Source organism: Lissotriton vulgaris, chromosome 3_1 (assembly GCF_964263255.1).
Source record: "Lissotriton vulgaris chromosome 3_1, aLisVul1.2, whole genome shotgun sequence".
NCBI lineage: Eukaryota > Metazoa > Chordata > Amphibia > Caudata > Salamandridae > Lissotriton > Lissotriton vulgaris.
In genome coordinates this window covers 1,172,973,378-1,172,979,377 of record NC_141689.1, presented here as the reverse complement: position 1 = coordinate 1,172,979,377, position 6,000 = coordinate 1,172,973,378, and positions in this window count along the sequence as shown.

Below are 6,000 nucleotides of genomic sequence, written 5' to 3'. Positions count from 1 at the left end.
GGGCAGGGACAGACTAATTTGCATATAGCCAGGTTCTGAGCTGGGATGGTGCAGTGAGCTAAAAAACGGTGTTGGATTAAGCCCTGATCCCTTGACTGGGTGAGAATATTCTGCTTAATTCAGAAACTCTGTCCATCACCACCCCCTGTTGTTTAATTATTTTGTCCACCATAAGCGTGGAAGGGTATACTCAGACGTGGGTCCCTAGCCCATTGCACCATCAGGATTCAAGCAAGCCGGGCCGAAGACGGCTGAAATGCCAGAAACCGGTCCCCGGTAGCTTGTTTCCTTCCCAGTGAAAGAATTGGCTTGGTAGTTTGGTTTGCCCTGTTCCCATGATACACTGGGCCAGGGACAGACTAATTTGCATATAGCCAGGTTCTGAGCTGGGCAGGAGCAGTGAGCTAAAAAACGGTGTTGTATTAAGCCCTGATCCCTTGACTGGGTGAGAGTATTCTGCTTAATTCAGAAACTCTGTCCATCACCACCCCTTGTTGTTGAATTATTTTGTCCACCATAAGCGTGGAAGGGTATACTCAGACGTGAGTCCCTAGCTCATTGCACCATCAGGATTAAAGCAAGCCGGGCCGAAGACGGCTGAAATGCCAGAAACCGGTCCCCGGTAGCTTGTTTCCTTCCCAGTGAAAGAATTGGCTTGGTAGTTTGGTTTGCCCTGTTCCCATGACACACTGGGCCAGGGACAGACTAATTTGCATATAGCCAGGTTCTGAGCTGGGATGGTGCAGTGAGCTAAAAAACGGTGTTGGATTAAGCCCTGATCCCTTGACTGGGTGAGAGTATTCTGCTTAATTCAGAAACTCTGTCCATCACCACCCCCTGTTGTTTAATTATGAAGTAGCAATGTGGGGCATTTATTCAAAAAGTCAAGAAGAGGTTTACCAACCATCATATCACTTCAGGAATACAGAGATGTGTAATATATGTGAAGCATGTATGTCATAATGTAAACATAAATGGTGGTGAACAGACACACATTTTTTAAACATGGGGCAATGGTAGTGTTGGGTAGGAAACTCCCCCTGCATAGCAAGAGCTGTGTACCCCTGCCCTGACTGCCCAACGATATTGTTGTCTGGATCATTAATGCTGGTATATTCCTATAGAGGAACATGGAATATGTGTCGGTGCCATGACGTAGGCCAATGTCATTCTTGGACCAGGCCCTTTTGCAGGGTTATCCCCAGACTTTTTGCCTTCCTTCTGAATTTTTCTGACTTCGTTGTTGCTGTTTTTATGACTCTGGGGACTTTACCACTCCTGTCTAGTGCTAAAGTGCAAGGGTTCTCTATGGAAGAGGTAATTTCATTTCAATTAGCTTTATTTCGCCAAAAGTCATGAATCAAAAATAACAGCATAAATGAAAATAGGATAAAAGAAAGACCAATACAATTGGAATACAAGTTAGACAACTTGGCACTCTTCGACATAAACATAATAATGTGGGCAAGGTGTAATAGCCATAAAAAAGATAAGATAACACATTAAATATTAAAACACATAAAGCAAATCCATATTTAAAATGTTCCTAAAATATTTAAACAATAATATGATCTTATAACATTCACTTTTCATTCCTTCGCTGTCCAATACCCCTCATACATCCCAGGAATCTGGCTACGGAACATGCAATTGGAAGGCTAAGGTCTGTAACTAAGATTCTCAGGGCCTCATTTATGAGGCTGTGTGTCACATTTACGCCGCCGGTGCGTCACTTTTTGTGACGCACCAGTGGCGTAAAAAATGCGCCTTGTTGCGCCATATTTACAAAGTGACGCATCTAGGTAGATGCGTCACTTTGTAAACCCCTGCGCCACATTATACCTGTGCCAGGTATAATGTATGCAAGGGGGGCGTATTGAGGCAAGGAAGGGTCGTAGAAGTGACGCAGTGAAATCTATGAGATTTCACTGCGTCACTATTAGGACACCGTTGCGTCAAAATCTTGCTCCTGCCTCACAGCAGGCGTAAGACTGACGTAGGCCCTTTCACATGGGGCTTGCCCCATGTGAAAGGACGCATTGCTGGAGTTGAGTCACTTTTGTGACACACTCGAGCAATGCGTCACTTTTGCGCTTACAGATACGTCAGAAATACTGACATATCTGTAACTCCTTGCGCCATGATGCGTCATACATTAAATATGACGCATCAGGAATGTCGCAAGGAGTGCGCACTGAGAAGTGACGCATCGCTGCTTTCACGCAGCAATGCGTCATTTCTCAATAATGAGGCCCTCAGTGCTTCACTACAGCTTTTGTTCCCTAGCAATCTGCATGTGGGTGAAAGCCATTTCCTTCGGTGGCCTGAATAAGCTGGAAAAACAAACAAACAAAACATGAGAAAAAGATTCCTCCCTAGATGGACAATGAGGACATTTGTCGGCCCTTTCACTATTCTAGTTCTTACTGACATCCACTGACATCTTACTGACTCCACTGACAACGGCTATGGTTAATTGAAAGGTACCTGTAGCAAAAAATGGAAGTCTGCCATCACCTTTATCTTGAAGGTCTGCGCAGTAGGATACCTGTGTTGCGGTTGGAGATGTGGTGCCAGCTTGTTCGTCAAGTCCTGAATCATCTGGCGAGTTAATCTGTAACGTTGGATGCAGGCACGTTCCCTCATTGTAGCCAAGTCTGGGAATGGCCTTGGTAGAGGAGGTGCCCTGCAGGACATATTTGGAAATAATGGAGATTAACAGTCAGCCAACATAAATGGCAATGTACATAGCACATGCAAAACTGCTACTACACATCAGGTCACTTTGGAGTCTGGCGTGTGCAATACATCCATGTCACATATGGCAGCTTGCTGGCACTACTATGAAAACCCAGATACACCTGTTGATTGACAAATAAACATGACATGCCCTGAAATGAGATACTGTGCTGGTCTGAGTAAACAGCCCGAGATATCACTGCAGTGGAAGGTTGTCATCCCATCCAGACAGCTGACTGCAAGGCACACGCACAGGTCACATTGAATGTCAAATGTACATATCAAACACATTGCGATTAAGGTGTGCATGTGACAACAAAACAACACAGCCATTGTCACGATGCAGACATGTATGGTTGGGGAAATATGATGTCTGATGGCATCAGACCCAAAAGCTGTGGGAATGCACATGTGGCATGGTGTGCGTAGATGTGAAACCATTCCCATATCAACACAGACCCAAGTTAGATGCACCAACAGCAGATGCAGTTTACGGAACACAAACAGCAAGATCAATGTTAAACATGACACGCACCGGATATAGTCACATAGGGTCATGCTGAGCGTGAAATGTCAAGTGACAAAGTGCCCCGGTCCCTGGCATCATGAGACAGGTGCCGGTAGTGATGACAGTGCCATCCCAGTGTTGCTGTGTATGACAAAATCTGCATGATGATACACATGTGACAAGTGTCAAGGTAATGTGTGCCACAACAGGTCATCACACATCGATTGTGCAACAAGATTAGATGCCCTGTGCTATATCACTGGCTGCCACACCTAGGGCCTGCACATGAAAGTATGCAATGACTTGATAGACATCCTTGTTTGAACTGTACCCCTACATCCCTGCCGTGTGTGCGCCTCGTATCACTATTGTAAAGGTGCCATATGTGAGCGTGTGAAATGCACCGTACCCCTGCATTGGCACCAGTGTGTGAAATGCACTGTGTGAAATGCACCGTAACCCTGCATTCACATCAGCGTGTGAAACGCACCGTACCCCTGCATTGGCATCAGTGTGTGTAACGCACAGTGTAAAAAGCACCGTACCCCTGCATTGGCATCAGCGTGTGAAACGCACCGTACCCCTGCATTGGCATCAGCGTGTGTAACGCACCATGTGAAACACACCGTACCCCTGCATTCACATCAGTGTGTGAAATGCACCGTACCCCTGCATTCACATCAGCGTGTGAAATGCACCGTACCCCATGCATTGGCATCAGCGTGTGAAACGCACCATACCCCTGCATTGGCATCAGCGTGTGTAATGCACTGTGTGAAATGCACCGTACCCCTGCATTCACATCAGCGTGTGAAATGCACCGTACCCCATGCATTCACATCAGCGTGTGAAACGCACCGTACCCCTGCATTGGCATCAGTGTGTGTAATGCACCATGTGAAACGCACCGTACCCCTGCATTGGTATCAGCATGTGAAACGCACTGTACCCCTGCATTGGCATCAGCGTGTGAAACGTACCGTGTGAAATGCACCGTACCCCTGCATTGGCATCAGTGTGTGCAACCCATCGTGTGAAACGCACCATACCCCTGCATTGACATCAGCATGTGTAACGCACCATGTGAAACGCACCTTACCACTGCATTCACAGCACCGTACCCCTACATTCTGGGTGTGTGTGTGCATCATCTCACTATTGTGATCATGCCATACACGAGTGCACTGTACCCCTACGTTCTGGGGGTGTGTGCGCATCATCTCACTATTGTAATCATACCATACGCGAGCGCACCGTACCCTACGTTCTGGGCATGTGTGAGCATCATCTCACTATTGAACTCGTGCCATACGCGAGCGCACCATACCCCTACGTTCCGGGCATATGTGCACATCGTCTCACTATTGTAATCGTGCCAATCGCGAGTGCACAGTACTCCTACATTCCGGGCGTGTGTGCACATCATATCACTATTGCAATGGTGCCATACACGAGCGCGTGAAAGGCACCGTACACGTGTGTGGATCTCAAAATCACTTAGAGGACACATAGGGAATGAGTAGTAGGCCCTGAATGCATCCTGGGTGTCATGGATACTGAGATTTGAGTGTGTGCTTCAGGTTCCCTGCAAAAGTCAGTTGGGCAAAAAAATACAATGTTTCAAAATGATTGTGGAGCTGAAGCTCAAATTTTGAACGATACAAATGCGTGTCAGACCTGCATGTTTAAAGGGATTTGAGGAAACGTATGATGCGAATGAATCTGACCTATCACATGTACTCCTCGAACCGAAAGCCCCTCATCAGCACTGATTTAAGGCAGCAAGAACCCCTGAGAGGGAACTTGCTTGCACAACATTGGAGTGGACCACACTGCTGCTGTTTCTGCATCCTCTGGCTTTTCCTGGCTCGTACTATGGAGAGGGCCCCAGCTTTCATCGAGGAGGAAATCCAGGCCCTGCTTGATAGCCTCCTACCACAGTACAGCAAGCTGTATGGGAGACCAGGTGAGTGCTGACTCGACTACCTTTGACTGTGCACCTGTTGTTTGAGTGTCACAACAGGCATTGTGTATTGGTGGGACAGACATGCAATGTGGTTTTGAGTGAGTCCCAGGGGGTGTACATGGTGGTGTCTCTCATGCAGAGCATGATGGAGTTCATGTGTGTTCACTTCTCACTTGCATTGTGCTTACTGTGACATTCACTGCATAGTGAATGACACATTCAGCCGTGCCAGACCTTGGCGGCTTTATTCCCAAATGTCCTGAGGTGGAACAGTGATTCCCCCTGGAGTGACAGGTGACTGTACTCACAGATGTTTATGACTTGAGGGGACCTATGGTGAGATTGTCCAAATGATGTGTTTAACCTCATAGATATTGAAGTGTGTAAATGTGCCTTGTCATCTGGGTGAGTGTGTATGTGATGTGTTGCACCACTGCTGCATGGCATATGCAGCAGCTCTAGCCATCTGATGTGACAAGTAAGCAGTGCTGTGTGCCTGACTTGCAAATCTAGCATGACACCTGGGACACCCCATTGTCAAGTGGCACATGTGCAAAGTGAGGGTTGTATCCGCTGTTGTCAGTGACAGGCGAGTGATCTGTGCCAGGGTGTGTCTGTCTGGTCTTCTGAGGGTTCTACAGTGGAGTGGGATATGTGACTGCTTGGCACGTGCTGTCCCACACCCTGCAGTTGCATGTGTTGCCCAGTGTGTGCCATGATCAGTGAGTATGTTGCACCTGTTACGCCATCTGTTGCCTTTCAATGCCATGTAGTGCATTGGGGCTTG